Source organism: Ovis aries, chromosome 18 (genome assembly GCF_016772045.2).
Source record: "Ovis aries strain OAR_USU_Benz2616 breed Rambouillet chromosome 18, ARS-UI_Ramb_v3.0, whole genome shotgun sequence".
Taxonomy (NCBI): Eukaryota; Metazoa; Chordata; class Mammalia; order Artiodactyla; family Bovidae; genus Ovis; species Ovis aries.
The window spans coordinates 21,709,470-21,736,750 of NC_056071.1; the positions used below are offsets into that span (position 1 = coordinate 21,709,470).

A 27,281-nucleotide genomic window follows, 5' to 3' on the forward strand; every position below is an offset into this window, starting at 1 on the left:
TCCGAGTTCTCACCTCGCACAGTCAGAGCTTCCCCAGTAACTCGGAGGATCTCTCAGTCTACCCCTGGGAGGCAGCCGTCGCCAGGCCGCCAGCTCCGTTCGCCGCGGGTCTCGCGGTCATGTCACAGCGCCCCGGCACCTCCAGGCCGGCGTGCAAGTCCCCAGATGCAGCGATGACCGAGCATTTAGGGCGCACCTACTAAGCGCAGGCCCACGCCGCCTCTGCTCCCTTTCAGCTAACAGCCTCCTAGGCCCCCACTACCAGCCGGATTTTGAAGGAAGAGGACGCCGTCCCGGCTCCAGAGGCGCTCCCGTCCGCAGGGGCGAGGCACCGCGTAGGCAGATCGTGACCCTCTAGTGGGGGACCTCGGCCCCGACCTCAGGCCCCCCGCCCGGCAGGCGCGTCAGAGGACCAGAGACCCAGGTCGCAGGGGGCGGCCGCTGGACCGGAACCGCGCCGGGTGCTCGGCCGGGGCAGGCGAGGCAGAGGGTCCGGCCCTGCCCGACGCCGTCCCCGCCCCGCCCCGCCCGCCGCCACTGCCGTCGCCGCCGTCGGGTCGGTGCCGAGCAGCCCGCCCGGGGCGGGAGGCGAGAGGCGAGAGGCCAGGCCCCAGGCCGGGGCTACCCCTCAGCCGCACCGCCCTGGGCGGGTGCCCAGGTCCAAGTCGCCTTCCGCCCGGCCGGCCACCCTCCCCCTCCCCGCCCGCGGCCCCAGCCAGGTCCCGCCGCCAGGCAGGCTCCCGCCCCCGCTCCGCCCCCGGAGCCGCAGCCCCGCCCGCCACCGCCGTCGCCATGTTGTGGCTCCCACAGCCGGCGCTGGGGACGCGCGCGGCCGAGCCCGGGGCCTGCAGCCGCCGCCGCCGCCAGGTAAGCGCCCCCCGCGGGCCGGGCCGGGCGGGGCTTGTGGGCCGGGGCCGCCGCCGAGGCCGCCCCAGCCCGAGCCGGGGCAGAGCAGAGCCGGGGCCGAGCCCGCGCCCGCGCCGCGGCCCGGCCCTGCAGCCGGGCGGACCCTGCTCGCCGCCTGAGGCGGCAGCTACTTCCCCCGACCGCCGCCTGGCGGGCCCCGGCCGCCACCCCACCCCGCCCCCGGCGGACGGGCCGCCTGCCCCTTCCGCCGTCCCGACCCGCCGCTACCTCGCCGGGCGGGCACGCTTGCTGTCTGTCCTCCCCGCGCGAGACGGGCGGCCGTCCTTGGCGTCGGCCCGCGGCCCCCCGCCCAGGCACGGATAACGGTGCCACTTTGCCCGGCTGGGGCGCCCTGTCAGCCGGACCATCCCGGCCGCCCGAGGAGCTGGCGCCGTCACGGGGCAGACACTTGGGGGATCGTCCTTTTTTGGCGCCCCTCGGTCCCTGCCCCCACCTCCGCCCAAGTTCTTGTCCCTGGGGGAGGTATCTTCGGGAGCAGACGGGTATGCCTGCTCCAGAGTTGGGGGGCCCAGGGACGGTGACCAGGCCTGTTGGTCGGGGTGGAGATTGTCTCTCTGCAGGGACTCTTCCTGCCAACCTGGGGGGGAAGAGGCTCAATGTGACCCGAGGGCGGACGGGGAGCGTCTGCTGGACAGATGGCCTCCTGGCCTTGGATCAGCGCTTGTGAGGGGGAGGGGTCCGGACGACCTTAGGTATGCCTGCTTCCGAGAACCCTAGGATTATTGGAGCTGCTCAGGGATTTTGAACTTTTCTTTTTTGAGTAGGCCAGAGGTGGCATTAAAAATCCTGGACTGGAATAAATCCGAGGGCCCACCCAGACCAGCATGGCTGGCACCCAGGGCTAGCCTAGGATGGGACTGGCAGTCAGAGAATGGAACTTGAGGGGAGTGGGGAAAGGTTGTATTTGGCTCAGGGCTGGCCCACTTGCCTTCAGCTCTGTGTTCTGCAGGGTCTGTTGGGTGCATCTGTTGGTGTGTACAGTGTGGCTGAGGTTACAGAGCGTGGACAGACAGATGTCTGGCCTGGAAGGTGCGTGGTGGGTTTTCAGGGGTCTGTTGCCTCACCCCAAGTACATTATGCAGTGAAAGAGAAGAGGAAGTAAGGTGCTAGCACACGGATTTTGACCGCTTTCCAGTTGTTCCACTGGCCATGGCTTCGATTCATTCAGTAAAAGTTTACTGAGCACTTATTATGTGCCAGCCACTGCACTAGGTGCTGGAAGTATAGGGGTAAACCAGAAAGACATGTTTTGCCTTGAGTTCATAGACTCAATAATAAACAAATAATCTTGAAACGTCACTCAGCAACAGGTATTTGTCAACAAATACGTGCTAGGCATTGTTTTAGATGCTGTGAAGAAAAAAATAACTGCGTTTGTGGAGCTTTAATGGGGGGGCGTTGCGCAGACAATAAAATAAAATATAAAATAAAAATATATGCTGTTAATAAGTGCTAATGAGAAAAAGGAAACAGGTTATTGGGTAGAGACTGAATTTATATTTGAGTGGTCTGGAAAGGGCTCCTGAGAAGTTGTCTTTTGAATAAAATGTTGAAGGAAGTGGTGAACTAATCATTTCAAACTGTCATGAGTACAAGGGGAGAAAGGTGAAGAGTGTGGTGAGAGATAATGGGCCTTGATTTGGGTTGGGGGCTCAGGGAAGGCGTCCCTTGAGGAAGTGACATTTAGGCTGAGACCTGAAGGAGGGGTGAGAGTTAACCATGTGTGGAGCAGCACGGAGCTTGGTAAGTTGGAGGAAGTGAAAGAGGCCTGTGTGGCTGGAGAGGAGATAAGTTTATAGAGAGGTGTGTCAGTTCACTGGGGGCCTCCAGGACAGAATGCTTTTCCCTCCAGAGTTCGGATTTACCCCCAGTGTAATTAGGAGCTTTTGAAGAGTTTTAAGTGAGTGACATGATGATATTTACATTTTAGAAGGACTCTGGTATGGACAGATAAGCAGGTAAGGTAAGGCAAGGCTTTACGTGTTGAGTGGCCTCACTACTTGATCTGCTTGGAAAAGCCTCAAGCAGTCTGGGGGAGGAGGATCTTTTCTGTCAGAGAGACTATTTTGCCTAGCTTTTAGGAAGGGAAAGAAAAATGAATTAACATTTATGGAGTGCCTGTTAGGTGGGAAAATCAATTTTAGAGACTTTTATAAACATTATCATATTTAACTTAATCTTCTCTGCACTCTAAGAGGAGTTGTCCTGCCCCCTTTACCTATACAAGCTCAGAGGAGTTAGATGACTTATCCAAAGCTACATTTGTAACATAATCTGTATTCAAACCCAGATCTTCCTGATTCCGGAGCCCTCTGGTTCTGGAGCCAGACTACTGAGTTTGTGTCTTGCTTCTGCCACTTACTAACTGAATGATTTTGAGTTATTTAACCCTTCTGGTGCCTCAGTTTCCTATCTGGAAAAGCCTCAAGCTTTTCTCAGCTTCAATGCAGATAAAAGTACCTACCTCCTAGGGTTGTTGTGCTGATTAAATTAACTTTTAGTACAACATGTTAGTTGCTTTTATTACTTAAAAATTTAAAACATCCACACTGCCTCCCAGCCCTGTTGTCATTTTGGATGAGATTAACTGTAGGGACAGGTCAGTTCTTGAATATTGTGAGACTCTGTTTTCCTTTAAATAACTTAATGCCGGTGTTCCATGTGCTCAGTCCTTCAACACTGATCTCTTGTTTCAGTCTTGACATTGCACTGGGGCTTATGGATACTATGTGAGTTCCTTCCCTCAAGCTCAGTGTATCTAGGGGAGGTCAGATAATTAAAATGAGCTACAATGTACTTAACAAATTCTCAAAAACCCCTGTATTTAGAGAGCTACAGTTAAGACCGGTAAGAACTAAATGCCTGGGGAAGTAGGGAAGGCTTTGGGGCCAAGGTGACTTCTGAACTGGGATTTGGAGGAAGAACAGTGTTACCACCATGTAAGACTGGGCAAAGGACATTCTATGTAGAGGGAGTCATATGTGAAAGCACAGAGCTGTGAGAGGCTTGGTTTGTCCAGGGACGAGGCTGGTAAGCCGAGCTGGGCTTGTGAAAGGCAGGTCAGGTTTGGATTTAATTCCGTAAGGCACAGGGACCTATCAGAGACTATTGGATACATCAGATCCATCCCATGATGAGTGCTGCTGATAGAGAGTGGATACAGTTGTTATCCTGGGAGGTGACTTTATTTTGGTGGGCTCTCAGGGCTTCAGTGTCTGAAGTTTCAGAAACCTGAAACTCAGGTGGGTTTTTTAAAATATAATTTTTATTTAGTTACCGGCTGTGCTGCGTCTGTGTTGCTGCTCGGGCTTCCCTCGCGGCAAGTGGGGGCTAACTCTCTAGTTGTGGTGTGCGGGCTTCTCTGGTTGCTGAGCCTGGGCTCTCGGGGTGCGGGCTTCAGTAACTGCAGCACACGGGCTCAGTAGCTGTGGCTCCTGGCCTCTAGAGCACAGGCTCAATAGTTGTGGCGCATGGACTTTAGTTACACCACATCAACAGCGTGTGGGCTCTCCCGGGACCGGGGATCAAACCTGTGGTCTCCTGCATTGGCAGCTGGGTTCTTCACTACTGAGCCACCAGGGAAGCCTTGAAATTCAGTTTTGTGGGCCACGTGGAGCTGATTGAAATCCAGGGAGACTGACTAACCGAACTTGGAAGAGACTGGTGCAGAAAATCAGGGTATTAACCAGCCTTGAGAACTGAGACTGCAGAGTGACAGGTGTTTCTGCTGGTCATGGCCCTCCCCACCCCCAGCCCCAACTTCTGGGCAGGGCTCAGATGCACTAACAAACTCTTGCTCCTCAATTCCCGCTTGTTTTTCTCAGGCTCCGTGGATACTAACCCTTTTTTGTTAAGGTAACCTTGCCCTAAAGCTCCATACAGTGTAGTTAACAATGTTTATTAATTGATGGAATGAATAACTCTGTATCATTTGAATGGGATCCTGTGTTTGTGAAACTTAAGGAAAAGGAGGAGTAACTTTTTAAGAAATAAAGTATTGCAAAAGGGGCTCCCTAGGATTGGGTTACTGGGGAAAGTATGCAGATACCAAGTGGTATGGGTAATTTTGTGGCCAAGGGTTGGTTGTGGACAGGTACTTGGAAGTTGCTCCGAGAGCAGATGTCTGTGAACTCTTGAAAGGGGTGAGGTGGGGGTGGGTTGGGGTTGCACCTGAAGGAAAGTTTGGTTTAGGATTTTCATCTTGCCTGCACACGGGGGACAGAAAAGAAGGTACTAATTCTTGCCCTCTGCTCAGCATGTTCATGATGAGCTTTCCTATTGTATGGGAATCTTCATGCTGTATGAACTTCGTCTTAACACTTCTGCTTCTGTAAAACTGGAAAGACTGGTGGACCCCCTAGAGCTCTGAATCTGTATTTTTCTACAGTGGAAAACAAAGTCCAAATAGACCAACCTAGATTATGGATTAATTATTTTTCTTTTAAAACTCTAAAGGACATTGTTCATGTAGAAAATTCAGGCAATACAGATAGGTATACAGATGAAGTAAAAATGATAAACACTATAACCTAGCTCTATGTTAGCATTTTAATATTTAGTGTTTTTATTAGGTCTTTTCCCCTGCTCTATCTTTCTGTGCAAGTTGGTTTTAACTTTTTTCTTTTCCTACAAAAATAGGAGCATCACGAATGGGAGAGTGTTTCAAGTGTCAGTGTTTGTGAGGTGGAGTAGTGGTGTATGCCCGCAGTCTGTGTGTGTCTCTGTGGGCATCTGGTCCTGTGCCCACAGTCTGTGTGTCTGTCTGTCTGTGGGCATCTGGTCCAGTGTGCCCGCCGTCTGTGTGTCTGTCTGTCTGTGGGCATCTGGTCCAGTGTGCCCGCCGTCTGTGTCTGTCTGTCTGTGGGCACCTGGTCCAGTGTGCCCGCCGTCTGTGTGTGTCTGTCTGTGGGCACCTGGTCCAGTGTGCCCGCCGTCTGTGTGTGTCTGTCTGTGGGCATCTGGTCCAGTGTGCCCGCCGTCTGTGTGTGTCTGTCTGTGGGCATCTGGTCCTGTGCCCACAGTCTGTGTGTGTCTGTGGGCACCTGGTCCAGTGTGCCCGCCGTCTGTGTGTGTCTGTGGGCACCTGGTCCAGTGTGCCCGCCATCTGTGTGTCTCGGTCTGTGGGCATCTGGTCCTGTGTCTCGTCCTGTGTGTGTCTCCGTCTGTGGGCACCTGGTCCAGTGTGCCCGCCGTCTGTGTGTGTCTGTCTGTGGGCATCTGGTCCTGTGCCCACAGTCTGTGTGTGTCTGTGGGCACCTGGTCCAGTGTGCCCGCCGTCTGTGTGTGTCTGTGGGCACCTGGTCCAGTGTGCCCGCCATCTGTGTGTGTCTCGGTCTGTGGGCATCTGGTCCTGTGCCCGCCGTCTGTGTGTGTCTCCGTCTGTGGGCACCTGGTCCAGTGTGCCCACCGTCTGTGTGTGTCTCCGTCTGTGGGCACCTGGTCCAGTGTGCCCGCCGTCTGTGTGTGTCTGTCTGTGGGCATCTGGTCCAGTGTGCCCGCAGTGTGTGTCTGTCTGTCTGTGGGTATCTGGTCCAGTGTGCCCGCTGTCTGTGTGTGTCTCCGTCTGTGGGCATCTGGTCCGGTGCCCGCAGTCTGTGTGTGTCTCTGTGGGCATCTGGTCCAGTGTGCCCGCAGTGTGTGTCTGTCTGTCTGTGGGCATCTGGTCCAGTGTGCCCGCAGTGTGTGTCTGTCTGTCTGTGGGCACCTGCTCCAGTGTGCCCGCCGTCTGTGTGTGTCTCCGTCTGTGGGCACCTGCTCCAGTGTGCCCGCCGTCTGTGTGTGTCTGTCTGTCTGTGGGCACCTGCTCCAGTGTGCCCGCCGTCTGTGTGTGTCTCCGTCTGTGGGCACCTGCTCCAGTGTGCCCGCCGTCTGTGTGTGTCTCCGTCTGTGGGCACCTGCTCCAGTGTGCCCGCCGTCTGTGTGTGTCTCCGTCTGTGGGCACCTGCTCCAGTGTGCCCGCCGTCTGTGTGTGTCTCCGTCTGTGGGCACCTGCTCCAGTGTGCCCGCCGTCTGTGTGTGTCTCCGTCTGTGGGCACCTGCTCCAGTGTGCCCGCAGTCTGTGTGTCTCTGTTTGTGGGCATCTGGTCCCGTGTTCTCCCGCTTCAGGCTTTAGAAGTGGAGGAGGGGATGTCCATTAGTTTTTTTTTAATTCTGAGGAGTGTTTTCAGGGATAAAAGTGCTACTTCAGCCAACCATTCGTTTTTATCTGACAGTGGGAAGTGTTTATGTGTGTGTTGAAATGACACATCTGATCCTTTTTATGACTGAAAGAAAAGTTAATGAGCACCTCTGAGTTTGGTGTCACCTCAGAGTCATTCCTCAAATGCATCAGCGCTTAGAGAACAGCTGTCCTCTGTTGGCTGGGTGACTCTGGGTAGAGTCACATTTACCCAGATTCTCCATTTCAGATTCTGAAGGTGCTGTATCAAGAGGTATGGTGTCTGTCCCCTTTCCTGTCGTTGACATGCTCCAGGAGATGTGCTGGAGCTCTGCATACATGCTCTATTTATGTGATCGATTGTAGAAAGACTGCTGCCATGCTGAATGAAGAAAGGGGTATGTCTGCTGAAAGATGAGCCCCTGGCCTCGAGTCACTATGTATGTGGGACAGGGGGGATGGTCTGTATGACTTTGTTATGTCCATTCATGAGCTCCAGAAATATTGGAGACGCATTAACGGTCTTCTGCAAAAATGAAATCCACAGGCTTATCCAGGAAGGCAAGAGCAACACCCTAGGTTTACCTCAGAATGGGTTCACTTCTCTGCAGAGCAGAGCGTACTCTAAGATTTTACCGCTGAGTGGTGGTATTGGAGTGGTTTTTACCCTTTTCTTTATATTTTTGCCTATCATTTGAGTTTTCTATGAGCTTGTATGTCATGTTTACAAAAAGAAAGCAACTGCTAAATCTGTTTTTAATTTTAGAGAGAGACATTGAATGCCCTAAAGCAAAAGCTCTTAACTGCTGAGAACTGTGTTCCTCTAGAAGAGGTACAGTGTTGAACCAGGCCACCCCTCCTTGGCCGCTGCCTTTGTTAGATGTGCAGTAAAGACGCGTTCTCCCCAGTAGTGGATTAGGCTAGGACTGCTGATGGGCATGGTCCCTTAATTCAGGGAGCCAGGGCTGCACCCGTCTGGGAGGAGCTGACTAGTAGAATGAATTTTTTGGAGGAGAAAGGAGTTCAGGGTGGGTAATGAGCAGCTGTTCAGATTCTTCTGGGGCTTGGCCCAGCTGAGGCTCGGGTCTGTGTGGACAGGGGCTACTCTCTGCTTTTGCCTTGTTAGACAGACTCTCCAGACCTGAACTGAACTGGCTGAGGTTGTAAAAACTGCTTCACTGCCTGAGACTTCATTAAAGGTATAAATCTTCAGGCCCTTAAAAATATTAGGTGTATGAGTAATACTACTGTTGTCCTTGGTTAGAATGCTTGCTTGTATTTAAAATCCTTTGGAGCCTTTTTGCCACTGGGCCATCATTGATCAGTTATCTATAGTTGCTTTTGTAAGGCCCACCCTGGGCCCAGCCTAGACAGAGCTGGATGCTCTGTGGAGCATAAAAGTATCATGTGAGATGAACTTCGCCCTCAAGGAGTTTCCCCACTGAAAACAATTAGAGAACAATTTGCTTCCAGGCCAGACGTGTCTTAGGGATTTTGTTTCTGAGGGTGACGGTTACTTTCACACCAGTCATCCCTCTGAGATGGCTGGGGTTACCTCTGGGGAACATCCCCTGGTACCCAAAATGGATTCAACGGCTGTTTGGGAGGAGGGAGGTGGTGGCAGTGATGTAATCTCATTTTTCATTACCCCACTTGTCTCCCTTTGACATTGCTTTTCTAAGCATCTATACCCTTAGAAGGCAGCCACCTACCCGCATCCCCAGTGAGCCCTGGTGCCTGTCATTCCACCATTCCCCTGAGTCTGAAGACGTTTGCGTTTCACCTTAGAGTCCCCTTTTAAAATATTTACACCCTGTGAGAGAGGGCAGTCTCTTGACAGTTCATCGCTAAACAGTAGCTTTATTTACCAGGAGTTGATTAAGTCAATGGGGAGAGAGACTGGGACCCAGGCAGGCACTTGGGGGCAAGAGTGTCCAAAGGGACATGTTCCGGCGACAGGAGAGGCATGGGGGCAGCACAAGAAACTTCCATGAACATCAGTTGCTGTGGGCATGTGCTGCTAATGCTGGGGCACCCTAGTGGTCCTGCTGCCCTGGGTGTAGGGTGTAGCATGGCCTCGCACTGGTTCAGGGGACTTTGAGGTGGAGGTGGAATTTGGGCCCAGTCTTAAAGGACTTTGCTGATGGATGGCTCAGTAGGTTAAGGATCGGCCTGCAGTGCAGGAAATGCAGGAGACACAGGAGACACCAGTTCCATCCCTGGGTTGAGATGATCCCCTGGAGAAGAAAATGGCGACCAGTATTCTTGCCTGGGAAATCTCATGGACAGAGGAGCCTGCAGGCTACAGTCCATGGGGTCGCAAAGAGTCGGGCATGACTTGAGTGACTATGCAGCAAGCAGCTTAAAGGATTAGAAGTTTTCCCTTCATTTAAAAAACATGGTATGGTTACCAGAGAGTTACGAGGGAGGGATAAATTGGGAAATTGGGATTGATGTGTACACATTACTATATATAAAATAGGGTTTCCTCGGTTGCTTGCTGGTAAAGAATTTGCCTGCCAATGCAAGACATTCGGGTTTGATCCTTGGGTCAGAAGATCCCCTGGAGAAGGAAATGGCAACCCTCTCCAGTATTTTTGCCTGGGAAACCCCGTGGACAGAGGAGCCTGGCAGGCTACAGTCCATGGGGTTGAAAAGAGTTGGATGTGACTGCGCACACACCCAGGGACCTACTGTATAGCAGAGGAGACTCTCTGCAATATTCTGTAATGGCCGATATGGGAAAAGAATCTGAAAAAGAATGGATATGTGTGTGTGTGTTGTTTGTTGTTCAGTCACCCAGTCGTGTCTGACTGTGTGCAACCCCGTGGACTGTAGCAAGTCAGGCCTCCCTGTCCCTCACTGTCTCCCGGAGTATGCCCAAGTTCATGTTCATTGCATTGGTGATGCCGTCTATCCCTCTCATCCTCTGATGCCCTCTTCTCCTTCCCATTCTAGTATTCTTGCCTAGAGAATCCCATGGACAGGGGAGCCTGGCAAGCTACTGTCCAAAGGGTTGCAAAGACTCAAACATGACTGAGCGACTTAGCATGCATGCATACTCAGTTTAGAAGATTTTGAAACATTCAAGAAAACAAGTCCCTCATCATTTTATCCCTGATGATAGATGGCGGGGGGGCATGATCTTTTTGCAGTGAAAGTCAGGGCAGGTTGCTCCCCTCCCCCATGTCCCCCCAGCCTTCCATCTGAAAGTGAACGTCAGTCCTCGCAGTGGCCCTCCGGCACCTGCTTCCCATCTCCTTCTCTTGTCATAGCCTCTGCTCTGGTTCAGGTTCTTTGCGTGCACCAAACACTTGGCCGCTTCAGGGCTTTCTACTTGCTCTTTCAAACCTCTGCGCTGTATTCACATGGCTTGCTCTCTCACTTGCTTCAGAATTGAGAATGTAGTCATTCCAATTTCTGACTTGGGTTGAACTCCTGTTGAGAAAGGCTGTATGACTACCTGACATGTGAATTTGCTTGTTTCTAGTGGAATGTCATCATTGCGTGGGGAGGGACTTTGTTCTGTGGTGTCCACAGTGGCTAGAATAAGGCCTGGCGTGTAGTGGGTGCTCAACCAGTGTTATGGATTGAATGAAGGAGCATAGATGCGTGTGTGTAGCGTGTGTGTGTTGTGGAAGTCAAGTGGGAAAGGGCAGTGGGACTAGAGGCTGGGAGGAAGGGGGAGATTCCCTGGTGGGCCAGTGGTTAGAGCTCTGCTTTCACTGCTGAGGGCCAAGGTTCAGTATCTGGTTGGGGAATTAAGATCCCGCAAGCTGCGTAGCAAGGCCAAAAATATCCAAATAACAAACAACATAATAGAAGCTGGGGTAGGGGAATGGGTGTGAGTGGTGTGGAGAGTGAGGACGCTTTTGGCAGGAAAGGAAGTTGGAGATGTGGTCTGTTCCAGTCTCTGCAATCTGGTCTCTTAACCGGTGCTGTTGAAGGTGAAGGCAGTGATTTGGTGCTTTGAGGCAGATGAAGAAGCAGCTGTTGAAATGCAGTCAGGAGACTTGGTCAATGCGTAGGTTAGATTACAGAGGTTCTCAAAAGCCTGGCATTGGGGTTACAGCTGATGTGATGGGCCACAGGAAACTATTGTAGATTTCTGAGCAGAGTGGATGACTAAAAATGGTGTTTGGGGTAAGATTGGTCTTAAAGAGACACATAGGACGACTGTGGGGAGAGACCAGAGGTGGCGAGGAGAGAGGTTAGCAAGGACTAGGATGGAGGCAGGAAGCAGCACCAAGGAACTCAGTGAGACCTAGTAACGGTGGGATTCTCCCCAGCTGCTGTGAGGCCTTGACAAAAGTTTCTGTGCTCCCAACCTGGTAGAGCTTATTGTCCGTGGTTTCAGATGAGTTTTGGAAGCAGGTGGGGATAAGTGGGCACAGGGAAAGAGATGGGTCCCCCTCAGGTATGTTCGTTTGATGGCTCATTCTGTGGGGAGCAGGCGGTCGTGTCCTGCACTGGGCCTGCATGTTGCCCACTCACCCTGGATGGGAGCCTGCCTGTCCTGTCTGGTCTGCTGGAGACTTCCCTGTGGGAAGAAGGCTGGGAGTGCCCTCAGGTTTTCTTCTGAACTTGCACGGATACCAGGGCAGTATCTGAAATCCATCCGTCTGATTAACTTCTTTCAACTGTATTTTCTGTCTCCATAGCTTCATCTGTTCCTCAGAACAAGTTGTCATTGACTCACAGACCCATTTGGATTGGGTTAATTGGCTGAAAATCCTTATTTCTAAATGGTCTCTGTTTCATTAGGCTTTTAGCCTGTTTTTAAAAAGCCTTCGGCCAAGATGAGAGGAGTGGAGAAGTGATTTCAGCATAATCAGCTCCTTGATGATCTTTTGGTTCAAATCATGTTTTGAGATTGGTGTTTCTAAGGTATTAATTCCTAGAATCAATATTTGGGTCTCTGCCCTGTGCCAGGCACTATAGGTACTGGGACAATAACACGGAAGAAAATAAACAAAAGTCTTACTTTCGTGGAGCTCATGATCTAGTGTGTGAAGGCTTACAGGTAATAAGGAAAACAAAGTTTGAGAGGTGGTGAAAAGTATTATGAGGAAAAACAAAGCAGGGACAGAGGACAGAAAGGTTTGGTCTGTGATAAAGGACATTTGAGCAGAGCTCTGAAGGAGCGAGACAGGGAGCCGTGGGGGAGGAGCAGTTAGTGGCGAGGAAAGACTGGAGAGAGGAGGGGGAAGGCATGGGAGAGGGGGCCGGGGTGGTCCCACTGGGCTTGTAGATCCTTGTGGAGCTCTGCGCCTTAGCTCTGGGTGAGATGGGAGGCCTGGGTTGGCCGTGCAGAACCGTGCTAGACTCTGCTGTCCTTTCTGAGAGGTTCACTGCAGCTGCTGGGGATTGATGCCATGGGGCATCTGCAGGGGCTCTCAGCTTAGAGAGGGAACCAAAGTCTAAATCATCCGGGAGCCTTTGCCAGGCCAGCTGCTAGGGCCATCCCGGACCACAGGGTCGGCTGGAGCACGGGTGTGATTTCCAGGACTCACTTGGTGCCAGTGCTGTGGTTCTCTGGTCAGCCTCGGATTCCTGGGATGCTCTCCTCTCACTTGGAGTCAGTCTCCAGGTGGACCCAGAAGTCTGCGTTATTAACAAGATTTCGGGATGATTTTTGAGGCCAGAGGTCCCCAGACTATACTTCGGTCTAAAGGCCATGGTTCACAAGCCCAGACACATCAGTCCTTTGCATTGTTTCCTAAAGAATGCTTGGCCCAACTCTTAAAGAGTCTGATGTAGTTGGTCTGTGGTGGGATTAGGTATTAATAGTGCTTCCTGGGTGTTTTTCATGTGCTTCCAGGACCAGAATCACTGGTCTAAGGGTTAATAAGCTTAATGCTGGGTGTTTGATAAAGATTTGGATGGTAACTGAGTTGGAGACTTTCTGGGAAGCTTAGGCAGGGCCAGTGGCTTTGCTAGGAATAAGAGGAATCTTCCGTGGTAATAAAACTCTTTTCAGTTTATGTCCTTTATCTCATTTGATTACCTCACCTCTCTGGGCCTTCATTTTCCTGCTTGTAGAGTTAGCAGCTTAAATTTAATGGCTTCCTAGAATCTCCTGGGCTCTGACAGTTCTTAATCTTTCTGGTGTTGGAAGAACTTCTAATCGAGAACAGTATCCTAGATTTCTAACCTCAGTCTCACAACACCCTAAGGTGTGTCATGATTATGGCAACAACCGTAGTGAATGTCTCAGTGCCAGCTGAAGGAAAGTGCGTGCCATATGCAGTAGCACCTTGGGAGGACAGGGAGGTGGGGTCCCTGTAGCGTGAAGTCAGACCTCTTGGTTCACAGTCCGTGGGGGGAGGGGCACTCTGGTCCTTGGAGGCACCTGGGAGCCTGAGCTTGAGTCTTGATTTCTGCCACTCAACTGGCGAGTTCCCTGTGAAGTGGCAGTAGTGTTTGGTAAGCGGTGAAGCTCCTATCGATCCATGTGTGTGTAGAGTGTAGGTGGCCCGAGAGAGCCAGCCAGCCTGGGCCAGTGGCACCTGGTGCTCAAGCTTGCCACTGCTCTGTGCAGCCGGGCTGTGTTACTGGCAGCAGAGATGGTCTGAACAACCCGGGAGGCTCCAGCGTCAGCAGGACTGAGGGCGCCCCGGAATAAGGAATCGGTCCCACTCATTGGAGCACCTTGGAACTAACTCATTTGGGCATCAGATCTAAGACATCACCTACCCCATCCCCTGGCCTTGGACTTTATCCTCATGTGGAAGCATGTTTTCTGCTTGTTTATGTTTTGAAAACACAAGGTCCAAAAAAGAAAAGGAAAAATAAGTCTTCTGTGTTTCCCTTCTGTAGAATTGGGATAATGAGTTTCCTTCTATTCCCTTATAAATTTTTCTACTAATATTGTCTGTATCTCTATTTAGAATCCAATCAAATGCTAAAGTTAAGACAAAAATGAAGCCAAGCGAGGGAATGCGGAATTAGAGTGAGAGTGAGCAGAATTAGAAATGAGACTTTTTGTTCTGTTGCTTGTGTGTGCATGCACCTGAGGGTTTCTCCACATGGGCCTGTTACACTGGAGTCTTGGGTGGCTGTGGCCATTTCCAAGGTTCCTGAGTCGGTTCCATTCAGGTAGTGTTGAGGACCACTTGTTAAAGCAAAGAAGAAGGGTCTGGCTGCTTCCCCACGTCTTCCCTCTTGCCTCACCCCCTGTTTGGTGCTTGTCCCTTCCCTGTCTCTCCCGTACCTGTGACTCTTCCCAGCCCACTCTTCCCAGCCCGCCTGCCCCCAGGCGCGTTGCACGCTTCTTGGCGCTCTGCTTCTGTGGCCCTCCTGAGCCCTGGAGGGTGAGCTGTGATGGGGGGTGACCAGCCTCCACATGTGCTATCTCTGTCCCCTGTGCGTGTCTCCAGTGTCCCTGCTGTTTAGGGGTTCAGTTGTCTGCAGGGGCACTCTGAAAAATTATGAGGAAGCTTGCTGGCCACTGAGGTTGGTGGCAAAATTCCTAACAAACACGTGCATTTGCTGTTCAAGGCAGGGAGTTTCACGAATATTTCACGACTGTTGCCTCCTGTAATCCCCATTTACATCTGGGAAACTGAGACACAGAGGTGAGAAACCTGCCCAAGGCCACGTGCCCCGGATGCAGCAGAGCTGGACTGGAACCCAGGTGGTCTGGGTTTTGAAGCACCACACTGCAAAAAGCAAGGAGGAGAGGATCTGGGACTGTCGTCACTGTTGTCCTTTAATTGCTCAGTCGTGCCTGATTCTGAGAGTCCTGTGGACTGTTGCCCTCCAGGCGCCTCTGTCCTTAGGATTTCCCAGGCAAGAATACTGGACTGGGTTGCCTTCTCCAGGGGAAACTGTCCCACCCCAGGGGGTGAGCCTGCATCTCCTTTGTCTCCTGCATTGGCAGGTGGATTTTTGATCACTGAGCTACCTGGGAAGCCCTTCTGGGGCTGGGGAAGGTTTTATCTTGGATTACATTTGAAGCCTGCTTTGAATTACATTTGGAGATTTTTCTCAGGGTCTGACCTGCACTTTATTATTATTATTAACTTACTTTAATGTTTGCCCTGCAGGCCTATTAAGAGACATTTTATTTTTCTTCTTCCCTAGGTGGTATTTGGAAACTAGACCATGTGCCTAGGTAGAAGCTGTTCCTTTCTCCACGGCTCTGCACCCCCAGCGACACCTACCACGCCCTTGTTTTGAGAGCCTCGCCGAGGTATGATGCCTAGGTTCACCTGAGCGGGCCTTGAAGAGCTGAAAGTCTGGACGCAGTGATTTTTCTTTTTTTAATGTTTCTTGGTAGCTGTTATTATTTTTAAAAATTGTGGTAAAATATACATAAGAAAATTGACCACTTTAACCACTTTTAAAAGGGATCCTAGAATTTTTTGAGTGTTTTCATTATTATTTTTATTGAAATATAGTTGACTTGAACCATTTTAACCATTTAAAAATGTACGTTCAGCGGCATTAAGGACATCTACCTAACCATCACCACCAACAATCTCCAGAACCTATCCATCATCCCAGACTGAAGCTCTGTACCGTTAGATAATGATCCCTGATGCTTTCTCCCCGTATCCCGATAACCACTGTTCTGCTTTTTGTGTCTATGAATCTGACTACTCTAGGTACTTCTTATTAAGTGGAATCATGCCATGTTTGTCCTTTTGTATCTGGCTAATTTCATTTAGCATATTGTCTTTAAGGTTCATCCATGTTTTAGCCTGTATCAGAATTTCAATCCTTTTTATGACTGAATAATACTCCCTTTTATATTTATATCACATTTTGTTTACATATTCATCCACTGATGGATCCTTGGGTTTTTTTTTTTTTCTTCCTTGGGTTGTTTTGTTTTTTGCTTTTTCCCATCTTTAGGACGTTGTGAATCATGTTGCTACAAAATCATGTTGCTATGTGAATCAAGTATTTACAAATACTTCTTTGCGGTCCCTTTCAGTTCTTTCGGCTGTATGCCTAGAAGTGTTAGGTCCGCTGTGTTTGTATAATTGCAGCCACTGTGGAAACAGTACATTCCCACCAGCAACTCATAAGGACCCTACTTTCTCCACCACATTCTCATCAGCACTTGCTGTTTTCTGCTTTTGTTTTGTTTGTTTTTGATACTAGCCATCCTAATGAGTATGACCTTGGAGGCTGGCTGTTTGCACCTGTAGAGTCCACTCTCCAAGAGTCTGGTCCCTAATATGCTGAAATGTGCATACATGGAGAAAATAACGTAACAAACCCCCATGTATTCCTCACAGCAGACCTAACAGTTACCAGTTCATGGCCAATCTTGTCTCATTATCTGTGTCCCCTCCCGCTTCCTCCTGCCCTGTGTTTGTCTTGAGGCAAATCCCAAATATCACATCATTTTATTTGTGAACATTTTACAGATAATATCTTTAAAAGATAAGCACTTTTAATATTCCATTTTGTCTGATGGTGGAAGGGCACATAGAGATGTCTTCTTGAGCACATTATTCCCTGTCATTCCCGTGGCTCACCAGAGACGCACGCAGTGGGCACACCTGTGCACACCTGGATGTCAGGTCCATTGGCATGCCAGGCTGCTGCTGAAAAGCTGCCTTGGCTGGGGCCCTGTGTTCCTGCAGGAGGTGAGCTGCCTGGGATCTGAGCAGCCGTGTGGAAGAGCTCACCCAGATCTCTTTTAGGAGAAGGAGAGAAGAGAGCAGAGGAAAGGGGTAATGAAAAAAGTGTGAGGGAGAGAGGAGGGGAAGAGAGAAGGGGACGGAGGGATGGAGGGGGGCGTGGAGGGGGGCATGGAAGAGGGAGACAGGAGGGGACAGAAGGATGGAGAGGGGACATGGAGGAGGGGAAGAGAGGAGGGGACGGAGGGATGGAGGGGTATGGAGGAGGGGAAGAGAGGAGGGATGGAGGGATGGAGGGGGGACATGGATGAGGGGAAGAGAGGAGGGGACGGAGGGATGGAGGGGGGACATGGATGAGGGGAAGAGAGGAGGGAACGGAGGGATGGAGGGGGGACATGGAGGAGGGGAAGAGAGGAGGGGATGGAGGGGGTGTGGAGGAGGAAGAGAGGAGGGGACAGAGGGATGGAGGGGGGCGTGGAGGAGGGAGAGAGGAGGAAGAGAGGAGGGGAAGAGAGGAGAGGACGGAGGGATGGAGAGGTGACATGGAGGAGGGGGAGAGGAGGGGAAGAGAGGAGGGGACGGAGGGATGGAGGGGGCGTGGAGGAGGGAGAGAGGAGGGGCTGGAGGGATGGAGAGGGGCGTGGAGGAGGGAGAGAGGAGGGGGTGGAGGAGGGAGAGAGGAGGGGAAGAGAGGATGGGATGGAGGGACGGAGGGGACGTGGAGGAGGGAATCAGGGATGAGAGAGGGAGGGGAAGGAGAAGAGTATATGTTTATGTGTGGGTGGAGCTGTGAGGAGAAGAAATGGGGAGTGAGAACAGAGCAGCTGGGAGAGGCAGCCTTGACCAGGCCTTTGACTCTCTGACTCCCGAACTCTGTAGTGAGCTAGGGAGCTGCAGAGACACCCCAAGACTAACAGCACATTTGCCCTTCACCCCAGCCCTTAAATTTGGGAACTCTGGTTTGCCCGTGGTGGATGAGATTGGTGACACACGCAGAGCCACTGTAGGCACCAGAGGGGACCGTTTGTTCTGGGAGTGAATGCTTGGTTCCCAGTAGGTCTGAGGCTTCTTGCCCAAGTTTGGGGGTCTCTGCTACCAAGAGATGATGCTTTTACAAAGTTCAGTGGGTGGGGACTCCTCAGGATGGTGTGTGGACAGCAGGAGCCCTGTCTTCCTTTTTACTCAGGCCCTGGGTCCCCTTCCGTTTTAACAAAGTGGCTTCTTGCAGTACTTGCTCCTGCTGGGATCTGTTTCAAGTAACGAAAGGAAGGGGCTACTGGTCACAACGTATCTGTTTTTATCTTGGTTCTTACTCCTGCTTCAATTTTGTTGCCTAAACCTAGTTTCCACTTGCATCATTGCTGGCAGCTGTACAGTGCTTTATAACCGTGCTTCCTTTCCGTTCTATCCTCCTTCCTTTCTGTCTTTTCTAAGAATCTAACAGCTTTATGGCAGAGAAGGCAATGGCACCCCACTCCAGCACTCTTACCTGGAGAATCCCATGGATGGAGAAGCCTGGTGGGCTGCAGTCCATGGGGTTGCTAAGAGTCGGACACGACTGAGTGACTTCACTTTCAGTTTTCACTTTCATGCATTGGAGAAGGAAATGGCAACTCACTCCAGTGTTCTTGCCTGGAGAATCCCAGGGACGGGGGTGCCTGGTGGGCTGCCCTCTATGGGGTCGCACAGAGTCAGACACGACTGAAGCGACTTAGCAGCAGCAGCAACAGCTTTATGGAGGGGTAATTCACATGACATACAATTCCCCCATGTGAAGTGCATGAATTCAGTGATTTTTGGTATAGTCACAGAGTTGTATCCTCTTTCCTTAAAATTCCAGACCACCCCATGTCCTCATCATCTCAGAGCTAGTCTTCCGCCTCTACTGGCATCACGCTGATCCCATCCTCAAGACAGATGACCTTGTTGTGGGGACAGTGGCCAGTAGGCACTTCCACCAATAAAATATTTAACTTAAACAGTCCCACAGAGGCCTCAAATTCATAGACAAGTGCTGCTTCAGACCCTTCCCACTGGCAAGGCCCCATCACCACTCAGTTTCTCTCTACTTATAATAGATTTTTAAAAGCTAAACACAAATAACATAGCAAATTTACCAGCTGTTTGACTGGTGATAAATCTGCTCAGGAATCTGTACTATCCTTGAACAATCTTAGTTCTGGACAGATAAGCCTATCGCATTGTTCCCGCTTTCTAACCAGGGTTACCGTCTAGCAAACAAAGTGGAGCCTATAAATGGACAACAGATAGATGAGTAATTTTATAATGTGTCAGATGGTCTAAGGGCCATGAAGGAAAAAGCAGACTGAAGGGACAGAAATTGATGGTGAGGTTGGGGATTGGTAGCTTATGCGTAGTGGTCACAGAGGGCACCTCACAAAGTGATGTTTGAATAAAGACCTGAAGGGAGTGAAGACTGAGCCCACAGAAATCTGAGGGGAGGAACATCCCAAGCAGAGGAATAGTAAATGCAGAGACTCAGAGCAGGAGTATGCCCTGCGTGGTTGAGGAACTGTTAGATCATCCTGGGCATGTAGGCTAGGGTGAAGACTGGACTTTACTCTTCATGAAATGGGATGATGTGGAAGGCTTTTGAGGAGAGGAGGAACATGATCTGGTGGGTGTTTTAAAAGCAGCACTCTGGTTGCTGTGTTGAAAATGAGTAGCAGAGGCAAGGGGGCTTCCCTGGTGGCTCTGTGGTAAAGAATCCACCTGCCAGTGCAGGAGACATGGGTTCAGTCCCTGGGCTGGGAAGATCCCCTGGAGAACGGCATGGCAACCCACTCCAGCATTCTTGCCTGGAGAATCCCATGGACAGAGGAGCCTGGCAGGCTGCTGTCCATGGGGTTGCAAAGGGTTGGACACAGCTTATGGCTAAACAACAACAACAGTAGAGTCAAGGAGACCAGGCAAGCAGGCTTTTGTGGGGATCCAGGAAAGAGGAGAAGATGATTGGAGGTGCTGAGAAACGGCTGGATTTTTGAAGGTAGAGTTGGTGGGATTTGCTTATGGATTTAGATGAAGGTTATGAGGGGAAAGAGAGGATTTGAGGATGCAGAGGTTTGGCCTAAGCATCTGGAAGGCTTGAGTTGGCATTTACTGAGTGAGAAAGAAGGTAGGAGGAAATCAAGAGTTAGATTTTGGCAGCATTAGGTTGGAGATGCCTCTCCAGGTAGACAGCTAAGTCTTGAATTGAGGGATACCGATTAACTAATGATGCAGTGAATGCCTACTGAGGAGCTTATGAAGAAGCAGAAGAGAGAACATGTTACTGAAGTAACTGAAATAAAGGTAGGCAATTATCCCACAAGTGAAACAAACAGGAGCATGAGGGAGGGTGGGGTGACTTCTGACAGGGACCGTCAGAGAAAGTCCTCCTCCCTTCCTTGCCTAGGAGGCCCGTGTCCCCTTGATGAGCATTTGGGGGTGCCCACAGGTGTGTGGCTGTGAGGTGTTTTCAGTGGGTTGTAGCAGGGACGGCGCTCAACAACAGGGTCTGGGCCTTCCCTTTGTGTCCTCGGTGCCCACAGAAGTCTTGGCATTGGATCATTATGAGATGGGTGAACCTGTTCTTTCTGAGCCTCAGTTCTTCGTGAATAAAATGAACAGGTTGTACTAGCCCAGAGCCCTGGAATCAACTGGGAAGCTTTAAAAACCAATGCAGAGATCTGTCCCAGGCCCATTGAATCAGAGTTGCCACAGTGGAACCTGGGATTCTGTTGTAAAGTCACTCTTTGTGTTATTCTTTTGCAGCAGGTCCATCAGCAGTCTGCAGACAGGTATTCCGAAGTCCCTGGACCAGGTCATTCCTGAGGTCCGCTTCAGCTCTGACATCCTGTGAGTCTTGTCAGAATGCTTGCACTGCAGTTCTCTTCCTGGGAAATGTAATTTTTGGTTGGGGCTGGAAGGGCCTAGAGAGGGAGAAAGTAGGGACACCTGTGCAGGGCAGGCAGGGACAGGTGTGTTGGCCAGGGTTTGAAGGGCCTCAGGAAAAGGTTCTGGGAGGCTTGGGGGCAGTGACAGCCCACATGCCATTGGGTGCCAGGTGTGTTAGGTGTGTTCGAGGCAAAGGCTACGATCCCAGCCTCCCTGGGCAGCGCTGCCACAGAGCAAGAGAAGGGCAGACTCTTCAGAGAAGGCGTCCAGGAGGAGGGCGCCTGGAGCATGATATCTGGGATGAGGGGGGTTTGGGGGCAGGTTTATACTGGGGGCCAGTGAGGAGGACAGCTTGAGCTCTGACCCACAGGCACAAGAAAGTTGGAGAGAACCACTAGTAACTGAAAGGTACCCTGGGCAGCAGCTGGAGAGGTGGACACAGAGCAGATGGGAATGGATTCTGCCTACTGGGGAAGAGTTTGAGCTCTGTTTGAAGGTGATGGGATTTTGAGATGGGATCAGATAAGCATTTTATAGCAATCATTCTGGCAAAGACCAGACAAAGAGACAAATGGAACTCTTTCTCGTTTTTGCGTGGGTCCTTTGGGGCACAGTTTTCTTGTATACAGCTGAGACTCTCTCTGGCTGTTTTTTGCTAATGATTAGAATACCAGGTGCCTCATGAAATGAAGCACTGGCCACTGACCGACTCAGAACGTCCATGACTTGGGGTCACTTAGATCTGTAAGGAGGCCTCAGGTGTGTATTGAGGAGGGCACTAGTATATATGTGGTAGACAGTCTGCTTGTCTTCTTTAGGATTCAAGTTTTACATAGAAATCCGATAGTTTTAATTTGTAGCCTAGCCTGTTCAGTTTCTCAGAGGTCCTTCAAGTTAGCTTAATTTTACATATTAAGCCAAGACTTGCCGAAGATCCTCACACAGTTAATTGGTGAAGGGTAGTTCTTCCTGTTTCCTTTGATCCAGCTAAAGTTTCACTGAGCTCCCATCTCTAGTCCCATAGTAGCAGTGTCTTTTTCTGACATTTCTGAGCATCCAGACTGACATTCCTGCAGGTCGTGGGAGTAGCAGCTTGCTCGCTCATTCTCTCTTTTGTCCAGCTTCCATCTTGGTTCAGAAGCTCTCCCACCTGGGAACCAACTCAAGTGCTTTCTTAGTATCTGCTAAGTAATCTTTCTCTTTCTCTCTCTGTGCTTTCATACTGATTGAGTAATTTTTTGCTTTCTTATCCCCTGGGATGCTTCTTCCAAAATAAAAAGCTGAGGATAACTTCTGTTTATTCACTTTTAAACCTTTAACTGTTAATAACAATAATTGAACATAGATGATGTCAACATTTACACCACATTTGATCATGTGGGGAAGCAGCGTAAAGAGGTCACCTGCAGGTTGTAACACACACATCTTCCCCTGTAGTCTTCACCCAGCAAGCAGTGGCAGATGCAAAGAAACCTGTCTTTGTGGCCTCACGGCCCAGTGTTCCCTGGGTCATGTGGTCTCTCACTCTGGTTGTTCTGAAAATCTGTGATGCTGCTTGTTGCCTTGTCTCATTAGACAGATTGCACTGAACAGAATCGGACTTTACTTAGATCTGGAGGGCGTCTCCCCCACTTATGTCCTGTAATTGAACTCTCATTAATCTGTTGCTTCTGAACTTAACACTGTTAAGAGAAACAGGCCACCAAGTTTTCAGTTTCTCAAAGCCATTAAAATTTGTTTTCCTAGATTTGAGTAAATGTGGATGCTACCACGTTTATGCATTTTCCCTTTAACAGTTTCAGCGTATTTTCTGACTAATGGATCACGTTGTTGTAGACCTATATGTTCATTTACTTCAGACTTCAAAAATGCAGCCTTCTACTCTCCAGTGTTTGAGGTTTGGTGAATAAACCGACTCTTCAGTTATGCTCCCCCTTGCCCCTAAACCATCATCTCTGGAATAAAATAGAGCTCTGATTTTTAGGCTCTCACTAGAAAGCTCTTCCATCTACTCAATCTCGTTTTTTGAGACATTTTCCAATTCTGGTACATCTTTCTTAAGATATGGGGAGCCAAAACTGCACAGCACGTCTTGCTGTGGACATGGAGTGGTTCTGAATAAGGGTGGGATCACAAGTTTTATTTTGTTTCCGCTGTTCTTTCTGATACTGCCCAGTATTTTCTGGGCTTTCTGTTATGAGACATGCAACATGGTGTCTTAAGGGAACAGTCTAAGCTGATGCTTCTTTATTGAACAGTTTAGCTCAGAACCCATTATTCTAAAAGTGTAATTGGAATTGCTTTTGCCTAAGTGTTCCTTCACGTTTGCCTTCACTGAGGCTTCTTTGCCATAATTTTGCCTATTCATACAGCCTCCTGAGAACTTGTCTTTTAATTTTGCATTTTGATTTCTGGAACAGCTTTTAGGCCATTTGCAATCTTGAAGGTTGCATTTTATTGCTTCAGTAAATATTTATTGAGTGCCTAATGGAAAATGCAGTGGTGAACAGACAGATAAACCTCTTCCCTTGTGAAACAAGACTAGTGTATTTTCTGCTAGATTATTGGTTCTCAAAGCATTTTAAATATGATACCGCCTTTTCAAATTAATTTTTTCATGGACTCTTATTCAGTAGTGGGTTTAAAAAAAAAATTTTTTTTCTAGCTAATTTTTGGCTGTGCTGGGTCTTTGTTGCTGTGCAGGTTTTCTCTAGTTGTGGTGAGCAGGGGCTGCTCTCTAGTTGCAGTGGCCCCTCTTGTTCCGGAGCACAGGCTCTAGGGGCATGGCCTTCTGTATTTGCTGCACGTGGGCTCAGTGGTTGTGGCTCCTGGACCCTGGAGCTCAGGCTCAGCAGTGGTGGTATACAGGCTTACTTGCCCTGGGGCTTGTGGACTCTTCTGGACCAGGAATCAAGCCTGATTCTTATCTACTGCACCACCAGGGAAGTCCCAGTAGTGGTGTTTCTAACGGCTGGTCACTGGAAGCACATTTGTGGATATGAAGTTGGGTGCCCTATGGTTGGAAACTACCATTCTAGGCAGTTTATGAAAGCATCAAGTTCCAGTCCAGAACTGATCCGTGGTTTTTTAAAAAAAATGCTGTTGTTCATGATTTCCCATAAACAACAATCAGATAAAGACAGACATACACACAGCAATGTGGAATTCAGTTTGTTGGTTTTTCTGGTGGAATTTTGGCATTAGAAATTTTCTGCCTACTAGTTCTGCCATAATTATATTGCTTTTATCCTTTTAAAGAATTCTACTAGGTTAATCAGGCCTGATGAAGCCCCTTTCAAAATCAAGGTGTTCTCTCCCTCTCATCTAGTTGATGTTTACTTAACAGTTTGGCAGAGTGTCCTGGGCAGCAGGTAGACCCTATAATAAAAGCTGGGAATTTATATTCACTTTATTAATTAATTTTTTTAGTTTCCAGATATTTCCTGAATAGAAAGTTACCCTGAGAGGATACAGTGTCAGTCTGCCAGTTCTGAAGTTGTTCTTCACCCTCAAGGGACTTGTATGCATCATAGCACATTTCCACCCTCTCACCTTGAAGGGAGAGTAGCTCTCAGCCTGGGCCCCAGAGCCCCGGGGAACCTACCTTGCCTGCTGATTGGCCGCTTTAGATCACTGGGTTAGCTCACCAGATCTGCATCTGGCTTGTTCAGATGCTTTAGGGTGAGCCCTACTGAATGTTCTGCAGTGTGGGCCTTGGGTCCTAGGCTGGTGTTTGTGGCCCTGGGGCAGGGGCCATCACCTGGGTCCTGAAACCTGCCCCCAGGTAAGGCCAGGCAGCCAGGTATTTGTGGCCCTGGGGCAGGGGCCATCACCCTGGGTCCTGAGGCCTGCCCCCAGGTGAGGCAAGGCGGGCAGGCAGGCAGCCTTTTGTGGTCTACCCTTTCCAACTTTGGCTTCCCTGGTGGCCCAGACGGTAAAGTGTCTGTCTGCAGTGCAGGAGACCCGGGTTCGATCCCTGGGTTGGGAAGATTCCCTGGAGAAGGAAATGGCAACCTACTCCAGTACTCTTGCCTGGAAAATCCCATGGAGGAAGGAGCCTGGTAGGCTAGAGTCCATTGTGTCACAAAGAGTCAGACATGACTGAGCGACTTCACTTCACTTTCCAACTTTGGCTGCTTGCAACAGTTTGCAGACATTGGTGTGTGCTGAAGCTTATTATTTTGACTATACCTTTAATCTTAATTAAGTTACTTCACCAATTTTCTAGCTGGCAGTCCCTTGCTGAGTCATGCTAGATATACTTTAAGAGTTTTATAGTAATGATTTTTGGAGCCCTCTGTAAGAAATTCCTTAAATTTTTTGGCCTGCCTAATTTATTCTTCTTTTCATAATGTTAAAAATATAATACAATTACTTAAGTAATAAAATTAGAAATAAATAGTTTGAATAAATAATTTTAAAGTATAGATAAAAAGGAAAGAAAATTTCATCTGTTGAGATATTTTTTAACATTTTAGACTATTCCTCTCCCCTTTTTCATAAAATCTATATTAAATTTTTTTGGTTTGTTTTAAATAGAGACCCGCCATACCATTTATTAGCTCTGGTTTTCCTAGCAAAAGATAGCTTTTGCTTTGACCTCTGACCATTCTCAGCCCACTCCTGAGGTTTCTCTGTGTGGAGAACAGGACTTCCACGTAGGATCTCTGTGACTCAGAGGTAAAGGTGGTGGGCTCCTCACTGACCCTTGAAGCACCTGCCAACTGCCACCACTCCTCTCCCACATGCTTTTCCCAGCCCCTTAAAAGCCCAGTCTGTTCAGCCCTGCTCCCTCAGCCATGTTTTCCTAGACAGAAGAGGAGCCCTGGGGAGTTGAAGGTAAAGCGGATGCCGCACAGGTGTCTCCTTGCATTTGGGACTGGCCTGCATGGCATCTCACTTGGTACCTGGAGCTGGTGCTCCCACCACACCGTGTCTTCCCCTCACTTATGGGCTCCAACACTTCTGTCCCACGAGACAATCACTTGTTATCCAGAAACTTTTACATCTCTTCAGTGATTCTGCCAGCTCATATTCTGTTAAGATAATTGGGGTTTCACTTTGTTAGTGTCTACCATAATTAGACATCTTCCCAATTGTGAGGGAATTTCGTGTTCTCTGAGAACTCTTTAAGAAGGCAGGTGTGTTTTGTTGGGGCTTGGTGGGGTGGGACAAGAAACAAACCAAGCCTGCAAGCCTGTTGATCCCATGGGGCGGCAATAGATATACCTATGCTGACTGGTCCCCTGTGATTCTGTTTCCTTTTTTTCCCTATGTTTTCCCTTTTTTTTAATTATAAAAGGAGTCTACTAACACACACAAAAGTTGTGAAAAAATAACCCACCAGTAATCCCACCACCGTGCACAAATCACTTTTTTCTTTCAATCTTGGCCCAAATGCATGCTCAGTTTTACATTGTTATAGTTTGACAAAGGTTTTGTATTTATCTTTTCTTAAACTTAACACTGTAAGTGATTTTCCATGTTGCTACCTAGGTTTCATAATTAGAGTTTTTAACGACTACATAATAGTCTATTAACCATTCCTTGTCCATGGACATTTAGATTTCTTTGTGTGTCTGCGTGTGTTTCCTTTTGGTGTTGTTTTAATAATACGATACACTTTTGCATATAACTTGTGGGTGAATTTTTGTTCTTAGAACAAATTTCTGGCTTTGGGGTTCCTGGGCCCAGGGATTCACCCCTTATCTGGTTCTGTGCAGCCACTGTTACGCTTTACGAAAGAGCTGTGTTGGTCAGCATTCACAAAGGCTTTCAGTACCAGCGTGGTGTAAGAGACACTTAAGCATGTCAGGCTCTGGGATGCTACAGCAGATGCAGGATTTATGGGCTGAACCAGGGAGATGGTGGGGTTTCTCTTCCTCTTCTCAACAGGTTTGAACCAGCCAGCCCCACATCTCAACTAAACGTGAGTGCCTTAATAATTTCTTAATGGAAGGCCTCAGGTTTCCTCCTTTACAATAGTTTTGTAGCCCTGCTTCTCCAAAGCATGAAGAAATCAGGTAGATTTTCTTTTCTTTGTGTATTAAAGTAAAATTGAGGGCTTTAAAACTGTTCCCTGGTCAGCTTGATAACTGTGTGCTTCTTTGAGAGTCACCCAGTCCCTCAGGTTTAGTGATCCACTCACCAACCAGTAATGAATTTGGGGTGAAAATTAAGGAATCGAGCAGACACTGACTAGAGAAAAAAAAAAAACAAAAAACTTGGGGATGATGTAATAGGCTAGAGTTTATTTATGAGATAGCTTAAATCCTGGCAATAGTAAATCATTTTGAATTTGATTGAATTCATGCAGCAAAAAACCAAAGTTAATGATCAATTACTAAGAGTAAATTAGCAGAAATTATAGCTAAGTCTGGGTTTCCCTGGTGGCTCAGACGGTAAAGCGTCTGTCTGCAATGCAGGAGACCCAGGTTCGATCCCTGGGTTGGGAAGATCCCCTGGAGAAGGAAATGGCAGCCCACTCCAGTATTCTTGCCTGGCAAATCCCATGGATGGCGGAGCCTGGTAGGCTGCTGTTCGTGGGGTTGCAAAGAGTCGGACATGACTGAGCAACTTCACTTTCTATAGCCAAGTCTCATATATGAACCAGAAATTTTCTAAAGAATGGAGGTACTGGTGCTGAGTCAGGCTTTTTTTTTTTAAGGACTGAGTAGTTTTTTGCTCATGCTTATGATTGTGGA

The 27,281-nt window shown here is 49.2% G+C and overlaps 1 protein-coding gene and 1 non-coding gene across 4 annotated transcripts in view; both read left to right on the forward strand.

Moving 5' to 3' along the window:
* Nucleotides 1-792: 792 nt before the first annotated feature.
* Nucleotides 793-27,281, forward strand: part of ZNF592 (zinc finger protein 592) — a 49,301-nt gene continuing 22,812 nt past the window's right edge. Inside the window, exons 1-3 of one of the 3 annotated variants that reach the window (XM_042235109.2) lie at nucleotides 793-867; nucleotides 15,170-15,278; nucleotides 20,455-20,538. The gene's annotated coding sequence lies outside the window, so the exon portion shown is untranslated. The remainder of the gene's footprint in view (nucleotides 868-15,169; nucleotides 15,279-20,454; nucleotides 20,539-27,281) is intronic. The other 2 variants (XM_042235110.2, XM_042235112.2) reach the window with 2 other exon arrangements.
* TRNAC-GCA (transfer RNA cysteine (anticodon GCA)) lies at nucleotides 26,961-27,032 on the forward strand. Its single transcript has one exon. It is a non-coding gene; the product is annotated as a tRNA-Cys (tRNA).